This window comes from Sorex fumeus, unplaced genomic scaffold, assembly GCF_029834395.1.
Source record: "Sorex fumeus unplaced genomic scaffold, SorFum_2.1 ptg000006l, whole genome shotgun sequence".
NCBI classification, from domain to species: Eukaryota; Metazoa; Chordata; class Mammalia; order Eulipotyphla; family Soricidae; genus Sorex; species Sorex fumeus.
This window is the reverse complement of record NW_026606063.1, coordinates 21,424,973-21,440,440: the sequence shown is the minus strand read 5'-3', so window position 1 is coordinate 21,440,440 and position 15,468 is coordinate 21,424,973.

Below are 15,468 nucleotides of genomic sequence, written 5' to 3'. Positions count from 1 at the left end.
GGAGTAGATGAAAGAGGATTTATGGGAGACAAGTTTTTAAATCAAGTTTGAGTATCCCCCCACCCAAATTACATTTGTTTGATAATTTATATGATTTTAACATTTTAGATTTTGAAAATATTTCCCTCAGAATATTTCCAGAGGGCTGGAGCGATAGCACAGTGGGTAGGGCGTTCGCCTTACAAGCGGCCAACATGGCCGACCCGAGTTCGATTCCTCTGCCCCTCTTGGAGAGCCCGGCAAGCTACCGAGAGTATTCGATATGCCAGACACAGTAACAACAAAGTCTCCAATGGAGACGTTACTGGGCCCACTCGAGCAAATCGACGATCAACGGGAGGGCCTTTACCTTTACCTTTACCTTCCCTCAGATTTATAGGATACTTTTCTTTTTTCCCTTGTGTGTGTGTTTATGTTGAGGGTTGGAGTGGGGTGTGTGTTCTCATTCAATCCAAGCTGAACGCCAGGACCCAAGAATCTATTGTGGTCCCTGCTGTGCCACAGGTGCTCAGTGGAACTCAGGGACCACCAAGGCCTCACTTGGATGTGCTCTTTGGTGATTCCTGAGCATAGGGCTGGGAATAAGCCCTGAGCACAGTTGGGTCACTTGATCACTTGATATCCTGTTACTCATCAATTTGCTCAAGCGGGCGTCAGTAACATCTCCACTCGTCCCTGTCATGTGCTAGTATAGTCCAATGGCGTCTGTTCATTCTAGGAATACGAACAGTCTCAAACCGATCGTTCAGAGTCTTGACAAAGAAGTCTGACCATCTTGTAGGTGGGTGGCCACGCAATCATTTGACGTCCTGTGGAATCCAGTCGGTAATGGCTCTAGTCCAGCAGTCGTCTCCAAATCTCATTACGTGTCCAGCCCATCTGATTTTCGACACCTTGGCAAACGAGACAGCGTCCCTGACTCTGGACCGTCGATGGAGGTCGGAACTCTGAATTCTTTCTCTCATTTGAGTGAAGCATGATACTCCAAGCATAGCTCTTTCGATTCCTCTTTGGGAGACCCAAATAGCGTTCTCATCATGTTTTCGTAGGGCCCAGGTCTCTGAGGCACATGTTATTGCAGGAAGAACATGGAATTGAAGAGATGTGCCCGGAGCTGGAGGTTCTTCATCCTCTTAGCTATTTCTTTGACTCTCTTGAAGGCATTCCAAGCCACTCTCTTCCTCCTGCGCAGCTCGGGTGCCAGGTCATTTGTCATGTTGACTTCTCGACCTAGGTACACATAGCTGTTGCATTCGGAGATAGTCGTTCCATTGAGAGCGAATGGGGCATCAGGAATGAAATTGTTTCTCATAAACATTGTCTTCGTGAGATTCAGCTGTAATCCGACCTTTCCACAGCTGGGTATAGCCCAGAAATTTATACATTAAATCAAGTTTATAACATTGATGGAATTATAATATGTTATCTTAAGGGAAATGGATAAAAAGAGAGACATTTGGGATATATCATTCATTTTTCAAATATAATAAAGAAGCAAAGCAAGGTAAAAAGACCAAAACAGTCCAAGCATTTAGATGTCAGAACTAAGGTTTCCGGAAGGAAGAATGCAGTGAACACACAGGATGGAGGGGTTCCATAGATGGAACGAAAGATTTCAGCAAATTGATAGTGGGTACGAAGCTTATCTTTGAAGAAATGTGAAATAGCCCTCATGAAACATTAAGTAATGTAAACCAGGGACTGGAGCGATAGCACAGTGGGTAGGGCGTTTGCCTTGCATGCAGCCAATATGGCCAACACAGGTTCAATTCCCAGCATCCCATATGGTCCCCCGAGCACCTCCAGGAGTGATTCCTGAGTGCATGAGCTAGGAGTAACCCCTGAGCATCGCCAGGTGTGACCCAAAAAGAAAAAAAAAAGTAATGTAAACCAACTGTGAAAATGTGACCCAAACAGACCACAAGGTCACAAATGAGAGAAATAATACACAGGATACTAAAATCATTGAACTGTATTCTATATCTTCAAGATATTAGATAGAAGACTGAATATATTTTTAATGTAGCCATGAAAAATATAACTTAAGATACAAACAGATCTTTCAGAGATTTAAAAATAAAAGTTTTATATCTTGGGACCAGAGAGATATCTCAAAGATTAAGACACTGGCTTTGTATTTGGCCAACCCTGGTTCAATTCCCTGTACTACATATTGGATCTCCAAGCACTGCCTGGAGAGACTCCAGAGTGCAGAATCAGGAGTAAGACCTGAGTACCACCAAGTATGTGGCTCCTTTCCCCAAAAAAATGTTTTATAACTAAAGATTAAGCATATAGCATAGAGGTAGCACACTTGATTGGTATATATATAAGATTCTGGATTTGATCCTCTGCCAAGGAAAATCTAGTATAAAATGTAGGTGGGAGAAAACTAATGGCAGATTATATGCTACAGAAAATCAGTAAAGTTGAAGATACCTTAACAGAAAGTATCAAAAATAAAACAAGGAAATATAAGGGAACAAAAAAAAATTCAACAGAACATTAATATGTGGGTGACTTCAAGGAGTTAAATGGAAGTGAAAGTTACTGTAGAATACATGGTACCAACAATTGCTTCCTTTCTCTTTGTCTACCGAGAGTATCTCGCCTGCACAGCAAAACCTGACAAGCTACCTGTGAAGTATTCAATATGCCAAAAACAGCAACAACAAGTCTCAATATTTGTTGTGAGACATTACTGGTGCCCACTCGAGCAAACAACAGGAGGACAGTGCTACCGTACTACAGTGCTATTCATCTACATGACATCATGAAATCCCCTCCGACTGACTGTGGTGAAGGCAGGTATGAGGGAGAGTGACTTAGAATCAAATACCTGAAAGAAAAGAAAATGAGAGACAGAGGAAAATTAATTACAGGAACAGTGTCAAAATGTTTCCAGATTTGATAAAAATATAAACGCACCGATTCAAGAGGCTCAAATTAACTTGAGGGAAACTAAAACAATCATAGTATTATCATAATATTATCAAATTGCTTGAAACTAATGATTAAAAGGAAAAGTCATTGGGCATTATGTTAAGCAAAATAAATCTTAAGGAAAAGGATAAATACTGAATAAACTCACTCATCTGTGATCCATAGAAAAATAAAACAAGGGAATAGACAGTATAAAATAATGACAAACCTTGGCTTTTGATTGCAAAACTGAGGTGATCAAGCAGCAGGGGTTGAGGTGGGGATGAGGAGGTGAACTGAGAGTGACACAGGAAAGGTCACACAATGGTGGAAGGTTTGGTACATTTTAATGGGGGTAAAGATCCAGTAACCTTATGCTTCAAACCCTAAATGTTAACACTACTATCACCATATTTCATAAACAACAATACAAAAATTTTTAAAAAGAAAGAAAACTCCTAAAAGCAATTTGGAAGGAATAATATATCACATACAAGAGAGAAAAATGAAGAACACTGGTAGATTTCTTCTCATACTAATGCAAACTCTAAGAAACTGGAGTGAAAATTTTTTCAAATAATGAAAGAAAAACTTGTCAACATAAAATTATTTGATCAGTAAAATTATCTTGAAAGATGAAATAAGGACTTTCTTAGACATACATAACCTGAAATAACTCACCTCCCTCCAGCAGAATAGTACTACAGGAAATATTAGAGGAAGTTCAACTGGAAGAAATATGTTATTGAATAATAATCTGGATCTATAGAAAGAAATTCTTTTAAAAAGCCTGAAAAATAATCCATACATGAATTAGTATAGATTATTAACTTTGAAAGTTCTTTAAAAGGTGAGACTGAGTCTCAGATGATAGCTAAGTGAGCGTATGCTTTGCACATAGGTAGCCTAAGCTCAATACTCAGCACCTCAAGTCCTTTAAGTTCTACCAGGCACAACCCCTAAACTCTGTGTTGGAAGCCAGCCCTGAGTATCACTGGGTGTGATCCAACCCACCCCAAAAGACTTAAGAACTGGTTTTAGTAAATTAATGAGGCATGATAAAGTTTATAACATATAAAGCAAAATGTATAGGAATAATATCAAGAAGGATGAAAGGACAAACATGGCAGTGAATTATTAGGCTTTGATTCATAGAATAGTATTATATCATTTAGGTATAATAATTTCATAGAAAGTATACTTCAAAGCAAGAAACTTGTCAGAGATGCAAAGGACATTAGGCAGTAATAAAAAGATCGTTCTCTAAGAAGATATAATCCTCAACATGCATGAGTTTAACAAGAGTGTCAAACTACAAAGAGGCAAAAACTGATAGAAGTGTCTGGAAAAACAGGTGACACCACTGTCACAGGGGATTCTATCAGGGTCTACCAGAATGCAGAGCAAGAAAAAAAAATGTAAAAGTGATCTCTCAATGAAGTATGTGATTAGCTGAGGTGATAGATATCTTAACTGAACTTATCAATTGTTTGGCGATAATACATGGATCAAATCGTTACCTTATGCACCTTAAGCTTAAACAGTGTGGGCTGGGGGATGTTGGAGAGATATTACAATGAGTATGGCATTTGCCTTGCATGTGGCCAGCCCAGGTTTAATTCCCAGAGTACCAAACAGTCTTCTCAGACCATCCAGGAGTAATCCCTGAGCACAAAGCCAAGAGTAAGCCCTAAACACAGAATAGTTGTCACTAAAAAACAAAATAAAACAAAAACAAAACCAGCGTGGACTGGAATGATAGTACACCAGATAAGGCACTTGCCTGGCATGCAGCCAACCCTATTTGATCACCAACGTCTCATATGGTTCCCTGAGCACTGCTAGAAGTGATCCCCAAGCCCAGAACCAGGAATATGTCCTTGGCATGCCCAGAAACAAAAATGAAAGCAAAATCAAAAAAAAAATTACATAATGTTTTATGTCAATTTCATTGCAACAGACTGGAAGAAGAGAAGAAAAATTAGCATAAGCTTATTAAGTGAATGTGGATAAGTATCAAAGACCTAGATGATGAAAAGAAAAGTTGTTGTCTCTAAGAAAGGGCTGGGCAGATTGAGGGCAGAAGGCAGCTGGTTGTCATCAAATCCAACACTCTGACTTTTTAAACTCTATCTAAATATCCCTGGGACCAAATTTCAGTTTAAGAAAATGCATGAAGAGAACTCTGGAGGATATCAGGAACCATAAAACTGTGTGTCTGATCACTTCTTCCCTGTGTATTTGTACTTGTTCAGAGTTTTTCCAAATCGATTTATTATCTTCATTAAAAACAAAAATGAAAACAAGTGAGTCAATAAATGCAAGTGAACAAATCCCATCCTGTTTACAACTCTATTGGGCAGAGGAAAAAACTTTGACAAGAAAGAAGAAACCGAGATGGAAATTCCCAGAGTTGGAAGCAGTTGGCTATGCTCCTGGGGGGCCGTGCCCAGGAGCAACCTTCCCTGGGGAACCCACCCTGGGCATGTTCCAACACAGAAGCTGAGCTTCCTGAGGGGCTGCTGCCCACCGACGACGAATGGAAGGCCCTCTCAATAGACGTGCCTTCACATGCATGAGTCTAATAAGAGTGTCCAACTACAAGGAGGCAAAAACTGGTAGAAGTGCCTGATAAAACAGGTGACCCCACCGTCACAGGGGATTCTATCAGGATCTACCAGAAACGAGCAGAAAATTAGTAACGACAAAGTAAAACTCAACAACCTTGTCGATAAACTGAAAATAATTGATCACTTCATCGAAAACCAGCAGAACGTACCCTCTTCTCAAGCTCATATGGAACATTCACCACATTCTGGGCTGTGTAACTCACTTAAATAATGTTTTTAAAAGGAGAGAAGGGCAGGGATATAGTACATCAGGCAGGGCAGCCTGCCTTGCTGGGGCTGACCTCGGTTCAATTTCTGGCACCTTGTACTATCTCTAGAAGTGATCCCTGAATGCAGAGCAAGAAAAAAAAAAAAGTAAAAGTGATCTCTCAATGAAGTATGTGATTAGCTGAGGTGATAGATATCTTAACTGAACTTATTAATCTTATTGACCACCAGCATTTAAGTTTCACCTGTGCTTCCTGCCTTTGCTAAAAATCTCTCTTCCAGGGGCTGGAGTGATAGCACAGTGGGTAGGGCATTTGCCTTGCACACGGCCGACCCGGGTTCAATTCCCAGGATCCCATATGGTCCCCTGAGCACCGCCAGGAGTGATTCCTGAGTGCAAAACCAGGAGTAACCCCTGTGCATCGCCAGGTGTGACCCAAAAAGCCAATAAATAAATAAATAAATAAATAAATAAAATAAAACTCTCTCTTCCAGTGAAGGAAAGCTTCTAACAACTCTTCTCCCATTTGGTAACCGATTTCCCAGAGACTGCTTATCTAGAAAGGAAAATGAGAAGTAAGATCGATGGCTCTGAGGTGAATGAAAAAGGAAATGAGAAGAGCTGAGTTTCTATTCTAAAGAGAACTCTCTAAAAGTTTCCAGGCCGAAAAAAAAATTGCATTGGTTGTGCATCCTCTCTTCTATTTATTTTACCCCTAAATAATTCATAACCCCCTTTAGCAAAAAAGGAATCAAAAGCCAAGAGGAAGGAATCTTCCCAAGTTGATAGGAGTAAGAATTTAAACCTAGGTCTCCTCTCTCTTTCCTCTTTGATTTATTCCTCCTGGGATAGTATTATTTTTTTCTTTCTACAAACATGCCTATGGCATGTAGGCACACTAAGCACTACTCTGGGTTTTCATGGAGTTTTTATGGACTCTAGTTGGAAACCTAGAAAGTGGTGTGGGGGAGGGGTAGAAGGAAAACAGACAAATAGGCTGAAGAGCGAATATAGTGGGTAAAATGTTTGCTTTGCACGAGGCTGATCTGGGTTGCATCCTGGCATTCCTGAGCCTTGCCAGGAGTGATTACTGAACACAGAGTGAGGAATAAGCACCAGGTGTGGTCCTAAGAGAAGAGAAAGTAAAAGGAGAGAGAGAAAGAGAGAGAGAGAGAGAGAGAGAGAAGATAGAGGAAAGGAAGGAAGGAAGGAGGGAGGGAGGGAGGAAGGAAGGAAGGAAGGAAGGAAGGAAGGAAGGAAGGAAGGAAGGAAGGAAAGAAGGAAGGAAGGATGAACAAAATTATCCCAGAGTTTCTTTAGGGCTGTGAAGCAATAAGGCAGGTCATGTCATTGACAGGGTCAGCATGGGGTTGCCCAGTGGTTAGGGAGGGCTCTGAGAAAACAGGACAAACAGAGGGAAAATCTAGGCACAGAGGATTTTAGGAGTAGAGGAGAGGAAAGGCAAAAATCATGATGTACAAGTACCAAGAAGTTACCCAAGTCCAAATCTGGCTGCTACCTCCTGGCTGTGCTGAGCCCCCTGGCCCGGCCTTGCACACAGATATTGATCAGATCCCGATCTCTCATGGGGTTCCCTGTCCCTGCACAGCAGAGTCTGAAACTGAGAGTCCAGCACAGGAAGATTTGTGGAAAATACCCTTGGGAGCAACACAGAGACAGCTGGCCCAGGGACAGACAGGGGCTTCACATGGGGACCCTTGCCTCAGCAGTTCTCTCTCTCTGTCTCTCTGTCTCTCTCTGTCTCTCTGTCTCTCTCTCTCTGTCTCTCTCTCTATCTATCTATCTCCTCTCTCTCTCTCTCTGTAGGAGAACCCCCATCTCTGAGCTCCACCACTGGTACACTTAAACAGAAGCTCCCATCCTCATCCTTCTCTTTGTGCAGTTGCAGATTGCCTCTTCAGAGCTTTCCAAAATGGTCTTGCAGCTTCCACACTTGACCTAGTTAGCCACTTCTCTTGTCTTTCTCAGACCCATCAATAGCTCTTTGAATAGCTGTCTACTGCTTCTCAAATACCTGTGGCACTGCCTTCCCCTCTGCAGATACTCTGGCCACATTCCTCACGGCACCCCTAACCACTTTGCCGCTGGCGGGGCCAATCAGAGCCCTGATAACTACCAGGGACCAGATCCTCAGAGTCCTACTGACCCGTGAGGGAGACAACTCCCAAGATCCAAGGACTTGGAAAGTACTTCCTGGAGTCATTCGTGGTTGCGTCATCCCTGAGCTGGAGATGTGTGTAGAGTAAGTTTATTGGGGAATGCCCTTTGCATCGCCCCTGCGGGGCAGTAGATAGGGTAAGATTGGCCAGAAGGAGTTGAACCCCAAGGCCTTTTCAACCAGGGCCAACCCTGGGGCCAACCCCAGGGCCAACGCTCTCCTTAAGCGGGAGGTCTGGAGTTGGAATGACTCTTCAGGATTGCCCAGATTGCAACAGGGCAGGCTGCTCATTGGCACCCCTGTGTGGTCATTTGCACCCCTTTTAGCTGCCTCCTGGTAGAAATCCATCACTTTTTTTTTTTTTCGTTTTGGATCATACCCGGCAATGGACAGGAGGTACTCTTGGGTCATGCATTCAAGAATTACTCCTGGAGATGTTCAAGGACCATATGGGATGCTGGGAATCAAACACAGGTCTGCCATGTGCAAGGCAAATGCCCTACTCACTGTGCTATCGCTCCAGTCCCCAAAGGCCATCACTTTGACTGTGACAGTGGCAGTCTTCCAAGTCAGGCAGAGTCTTAGCAGCAAACTATCACCAGGCAATACTGCAGACAGAGGGCAGAATTAAAAAAAAAAAAAAAAAAACTTTGATCCTGAAATGGGTTCGGAGCAGTGCTTGGGGGAGTGCCATGCGACCACCCCACAACGGTCGGACAAGTCTAATGCAAAGAACAATTCACTTCCTTTCTTGTGGCATCTCTAGAGTCAACATCTGGAGGCTGGGAGCCTGAGGCCCATTACAAGTAGCAAAAGAATTTGGACAGGATGCATTTAATCTTGAGTTAATGGTACAAAGCTCTGCCAAGATAAACTTCTCAACCTCAACATATTTTATTTTGAAAAACTGTTATTGTCAGGTACAAGGGAAATTCCTCCTCACTTAGGCGGCTGTGCCAGATGACATAATCACTGGATGGGGCCTCTTGTTTGGGGTGTTATCTTTTTCATCTGAAGTGATCTTTCCCCCACAGGCCCATCTCCCAAAAAGCTGGCCATGGTTGCTAAGTAATTCTACCTCTGACAGCTGCAGGGAAGAAAAGAAATGTGCCTTGGAAACAGACAGTTTGGAAGGTCACGTTTCTGCACTCAGTGAATGTTGGATTTCGACCGCCCCCAGCCCTGGCTCTGTGTGGGACCCAGAGGGAATCCAAGGGAGGACTTGGAGCCTAACTTTGACCACCTACCATATGGTCAATGTATTGGCAGTGGTGATAATGATCGTCATTCATGCCTGCTATGGGCTGGGCACTGTGCAAAGACCACGGTTCGTGCTTGTAAGGTTGGCAGGCAGTAGGTAGATGCTAATAGTATCCTAATGGTCCAGAAGGGGAAACAGAGGCTGATAGAGAGAGAGAGAGCTAAGTCTGGCTAATAGGGTCTGTGAGGGAACCAAGCCCTGATGGAGGCCTTCAACTTTAAAGTTCAAGGATTTTCCATCTACCCTGATGTCTAGTAAGCAAAGAAACCCAAAGTCGTAAGCCAACTGCAAACATGAGTTGGGGCAGCATCCTGCTCCCAGAGGGCTGGAATGTGGGGCATGACCCCCCACGTCTTCTTCTTGGGATGGTCCCAGAACTCCTTGAGCTCTAGAACGGTTGAGAGCTGCTTTTGGCAGTCCAGACCCCAGAGGGATCTTTGGGGGAGGAGGCAGGGCGGGAGGAGGAAGGAGGATGGAAGGGGAACAGTGGCTGATGCTCTAGACCAAGACTTTCTCTGCTCCAGGCAAACTGCTGGTGGCTGTTCACTAACCCAGCAGAAACAGCCTCGCAGAAGCAGGAGGGGTTTGTCCTGACTGCTAGGACTTAGTCTAGGAGCTTTCTTTCTTTCTTTCTTTCTTTCTTTCTTTCTTTCTTTCTTTCCTTCCTTCCTTCCTTCCTTCCTTCCTTCCTTCCTTCTTTCTTTTTTTTTAATGCTTTTTGGGTCACACCTGGCGATGCATAGGGGTTACTCCTGGTTCATGCATTCAGCAATTACTCCTCGTGTTGCTCGGAGGGGCCATATGGGATGCTGGGAATCGAACCTGGGTCGACCACGTGCAAGGCCTGCTGTGCTATCACTCCAGTCCTAGGAGCTTTCTTTTTGGATGAGTGATATAAAGTGGATAGAGGGGAAGGTGCTGGGATTGACCATCACAGACTCTCAAAGCACACACTGAAGTTCTGGAAATAAACACCAAGGTTGTTTTGGATGGGTCCAGTAAATCCTGGCTGGATAGTTATTGGTCTGCAAAGTTTTCTCAGAGGCATTTTTGACTCCATGAAGTTGACATGGCTGGGGTCACCACTTCCATTTGAGATCATGAAAGTGAGTCTAAGAAAAGTGACCTGATCGGAGCTGGAGCGATAGCACAGTGGGTAGGTCATCTGCCTTGCACATGGCCGACCCAGGTTCAATTCCCAGCATCCCATCTGCTCCCCTGAGTACTGCCAGGAGTAATTCCCGAGTGCAGAGCCAGGAGTAACCCCTGTGCATTGCCGGGTGTGACTCAAAAAGCAAGAAAAAAAAAGTGAGCTGATCACTCAAGACCACACTCCAGTCTTGGGGTGAAGGACTCCTCCAAGTTCTCTGCTCCATTGTTCCCTACTTGTGTCTGAATCAGAATTCAAAGCAGGGACCCTGCATGTTAGCGGAGAGGAAGCATCTTTGGAGTCCGACATCTTGTGTTTGAATCCTTGGTTCCAAGCTGGGGGACTCTGGGTAAGCTACTTAACTCCTTCAGGCCACAAATTCTCAAAATAAGGGACTGCAGAGACAAATCCTTAGTGGGAATAAACTTGGAGTGTGTGCAGAAAATAAGAAAATAGGGCTTAAGTCACCTCCTGCTGTTGGGTCTGGAATGAGGGGGTCTGGGCATCACTGTCTTTGGGAGGACCTTCAAGCTCTGGTATTCTGGGAGCAGAAGAGCTGAAACCCGAGTTTAGGAGCTTCCTTCTAAGATGAGTGATATAATGTGGGTAGACGGTAGGGTGCTCAAATTGACGGGACAGGGGGCCTATGAGTTTGGGGGGAAGTTACAATGAACAATTTGGAAGGCACTGTAGTTGCCAAGAACTTGGGTGGCAACTCGCTTTTTGGGAAACTGTGTACTCAGCTCTCCCCCTCACCCCACAGGCTGGTGGGAGACATGACCCCAGCTAAGATACCCCAAGAAAGACTGAGGAGTAGCGCTCCTCCTCTCTCCCTTAGTACCATCTCTTCAGTGCCGAGAGTCCTGGCCTACTGTGGTGAAGGGTCATATACTTCACACAGGGGTGGCAGCAGGAAATAGGGGTGTGTGACGCTTTCAACATCTCACTTTGGGTTGAAGATGCAGGGGGCAGAGTTCACCCCATATCACCTTCCAGGCCACACCCAGAAAAAGGGGTCTTTTAGCTTCTGATGGGCACCCCCACAGAGGGAAGCCCACAGCCTTCATTGTCATCAGTTCTGGAGAGGGAGACTCTCTCCTCTGCTCCCTCTTTCTCCTTCTCTCCCACAAATATTTCTTGAGGATCCATCTCTTCCAGCATTTTGGCCAAGTTCTGGGTGCCCAACAGTAAGAGAAGCAGATGATGGAGAAGGCTTTCATTAGATATGCCCTCTGCCCCCCACCGCCCATATGTCTTAGGTCACCTCTAAGGCCACACAGAATGTCCTAGTCACACGAGGAACACGGTCCTGCATCCACCTGAAGTCCAGGATGGGTTCACCCAAAATGCCTTTAGACAGAGCCACTTCTGTTTTTTTGCTTCATTCTCATAGTAAGGTGATTCTAGGCCTATGGGTCAACAGCCCACACTGAAGAGTGACAGTGATGACTCTTGAGACAATAGATAGTCAAAATGTCCCAGGCTGGGGGCTGAAACTATAGCACAGCGGGTAGGGCATTTGCCTTGCATTCGGCTGACCTGGATTTGATTCCCAGCATCCCATATGGTTCCCTGAGCACCATCAGGAGTGATTCCTGAGTGCAGAGCCAAGAGGAACCCCTGAGCATCACCGGCTGTGACCTAAAAAGCAATAAATAAAAAAAATAAATAAATAAAGGACTGGAGTGATAGCACAGCGGTAAGGTGTTTGCCTTGCGCGCAGCCAGCCCGGCTGAGCCGGGTTCGATTCCTCCGCCCCGGGTTCAATTCCTCCACCCCTCTCGGAGAGCCTGGAAAGCTACTGAGAGTATTCAATATGCCAAACACAGTAACAAGAAGTCTCACAATGGAGACGTTACTGGGCCCGCTCGAGCAAATCGATGAACAACGGGAGGACAGTGTGTAACAGTGTAAATTTGAAAAAAATGTCCCAGGCTGATTGAACCTGTGCCACCTGGGGAGTGGGGAGAGGTAAGAGGTTTTGGTCTTCCCTCCCCCCACTGCTCCTTTCTGCTTGTTATGGGGTCTGTTTCCTTTCCTAGTACTGTTCCCCAAAGAACCACCATCTGCTTGACAAGGAGCACGGACTTTATATTTTTAAATGTAAATATTGGGCCAGAGCCATAGTATAGTATAGTGGGCCTGGCATTTGCCTTGCATGCATTGACCCGAATTCGATCTCCAGCATCCCATATGGTCCCCAAATCTACCAGGAGTGATCCTCGAGCTCAGAATCAGGAATGAGCCCTTGGACGCTGCTAGGGTGGCCCAGAAACAAACAAACAAAAAGTTAAAAAAAAATTAAAATAAAATGTCATTGGCTTACCACTGATTTGCACTCTCTTTAGATTTACATCTATAAACAGTTAAGGAAATCATTTAAACCAAGTGGCAAAGCTCTAACAGAGGTCAGAGGCATTGCGGAAGTCCAGAGGAAGGGACAATGAACTGTTGGGGAGAAAGCTGGGGGCAGCATCACAGAGGAGCTGATATCAGAAAAGGATCTTTGGGGGTGAGAGATGTTTCCTCTGTCAGAAGACTTGGGGGAGAGGGGCTGGAGCGACAGTACAGTGGTTAGGGCATTTGCCTTGCACGTGGCAGAACTGGGTTCAATCCCCAGCATCCCATATGGTCCCCAAGCACTGCCAGAAGTAATTCCTGAGCACACAGTCAGGAATTACCCCTGAGCATTGCTGGGTGTGTCCCAAAAAGGGAAAAAAATAAGAGGTTTAGGGAGTGCCTTCTTCCTGGCTCTCGGTGGAGGAGAGAGAAGGGAATTTCTGCTTCTCTGGGGCTGGCTAAAATTTTTTCTCTCTTTTTATCCTCTTTAAGAGCTCAACTGATGCCATTTCAATTTTGATCAAACTTTTGACTATACGATGAGGTTCCACTTGTCCTAGACCTTGCCCATTCTGTCCTGCTTCTTCTGAGCTTCTGGCTTGGTGTTTGGAAGAACAGCCAAATTATAGCAGAATGCAGTAAATGATGCCCAAGCAACTTGCTCCAGCATCTACAGGCTCTGATTTCACCCCAATGGGAGCCAGTCATTGGGCAAGCACCGCATAGAACAAGCTTCAGGAAAGAGCGCTGTGCTGTTCTCTGGGCAACAAGGACCACACCCGGCCCTTCTGTGTGAGAGCCCGTGGGCCACACAACACAGACACTTGTAGTCAGGGCTGTGGAACACCTTTGTTCTACTGCCACGTGTTTGGGGACTCCAGGGAAGGTTGCAGTTCCAGCTGGAAGAAGACACTGACTTTGTGCTGGAGGACTCTGAAGGCAATGACGGCCAACACAAACTTCTGAACAGAAAAGGTGGGGCACAGTTGGGAAAACACAGGGAACGCACGGAGTAGGAACAGGTTGTGGGGCACAGGCAGTGAGACTGGGGGGCAGGGGTCCTATTCAGAAGCCTGGGGGGGGGGGGGGGCAGCAGAACGGGTTGGCCAGTCACTGTGGCATCTAATTAACCATCAGCACAGCTGCCCTGGCTCTGGCCAAGGTGTAAACACCAGCGAGGCGGATGCCCAAGATAAAGCTTGGGGCGTGAGGTGCAAGGGAGATCGCTGGAGCCTCCCAAAGCCAATCCACACCCCCTCCCCCCAGCTCTGGCTAAGCTTTTCAGTTGGCTGCAGACTCTGCCCCACGCCCACCCCCTGGCCCTCTGGCAGCAACTGTGAAATCCCTCCTGCAGGCGGGCCGAGGTGGTTCTCCATGACTCATCATGGAGCTGGCCTCCAGCCAGACCTACACGCTACAAACCCAGGCTGATAAACCAAAAGCAAATCCTCGCCAGCCCTGCACAACCAGAGCTGATAGCGGGGCTCATCTCCTCCAACAGGGGACCTGATAGGTGGCCACCAGCAGCGTTAGGGGGTGAGGGTGGGGATTTCAAACACCCCAAAGGTTCCCAGTCTGGACCCTGGTGTGAGAGGGTAGTCCTGTTGGGATGCTGAAGGGCTTGACTCTGGGAACTCAGAGTTCACCTTTTTGAGAAGCGTAGATGGGTGACTGGGGATGAGTGGGGAGAGGGGCTCCCTTTCTTCTTTTTTTATTAAAAAAGTTTTTTTTATTGAATCACCTGAGATACAGTTGCCCTAGAACGGATATTGATGCCCTAGGAAGGAAGGAAGGAAGGAAGGAAGGAAGGAAGGAAGGAAGGAAGGAAGGAAGGGATGGAGGGAGGGAGGGAGGGGAGGGAAGGGAGAGAGGGAGGGGGAGGGAAAGAAGGAGGGAGGGAGGGAAGAAGGAAACCTTTAAAATTTATATTCTGTGGCCATGCTTGCATAAAGACAAAGGTAACCCAAGTACAATTTATTATCATCCATACACATTTATTTTTGTCTTATATTTTCTTTGTTTGGTTTTGGGCCACACCTGGTGATACTCAGGAGTTATTTCTGGTTCTGCACTCAAGAATTACCCCTGGCAAGGCTCAGGGTATAGTATGGGATGTCACTGATCAAACCTATGTGCAAGGCAAGCTTCCTACCCACTGTACTGTCTCTCCAGCCCTTGTTTCCATTTTAGAAAATTTATTTTTTATTTTATTTTGGGAACAGGGGTCTTCTGAACAATGCTGAGGGTTCTAGGGATCACTTCCAATGACACTTAGCCAACACGGCCAAATGGCTCAACTTTAAGGGCCAGCCGTGCCAGGGGCCACAGGGCTACACCCAGTGCTGATGGAAAATGGACTTTGTGGGGCCAGAAATCTAAATCAAAGCTTCTCACATGCAAGATATAAATTCTATGTTTGGGGAAGGGGGGAGCACATCTGCAGTGCTCAGAGCTTACTTCTGGCTCTGTGCTCAGGAATCACTCATGGTGGCTCTTGGGGAACTCTCTGGGGCCTTAGGGATCGAACCCAGGTCAACTGCATGCAACACAAATACCCTACCCACTGCACTTGGCTCCAGCCTCCAGACATGCAATTGTGACCTCTCAAATATCTCCCTGACTCCTCTCTTCTGCTTTTAAGAGAAAGGAAAGTTGACAGAGACTTCCTTAAAGTGCAGTGGGCCTTACGTACTGTCTTCCTGTGACCTGGTCAGGGTGTTCTTGTAGTCCTGAGAGCTCCTCCCAGCTAGCTTGGTGCTGCAGCAAACATCCAAAGGC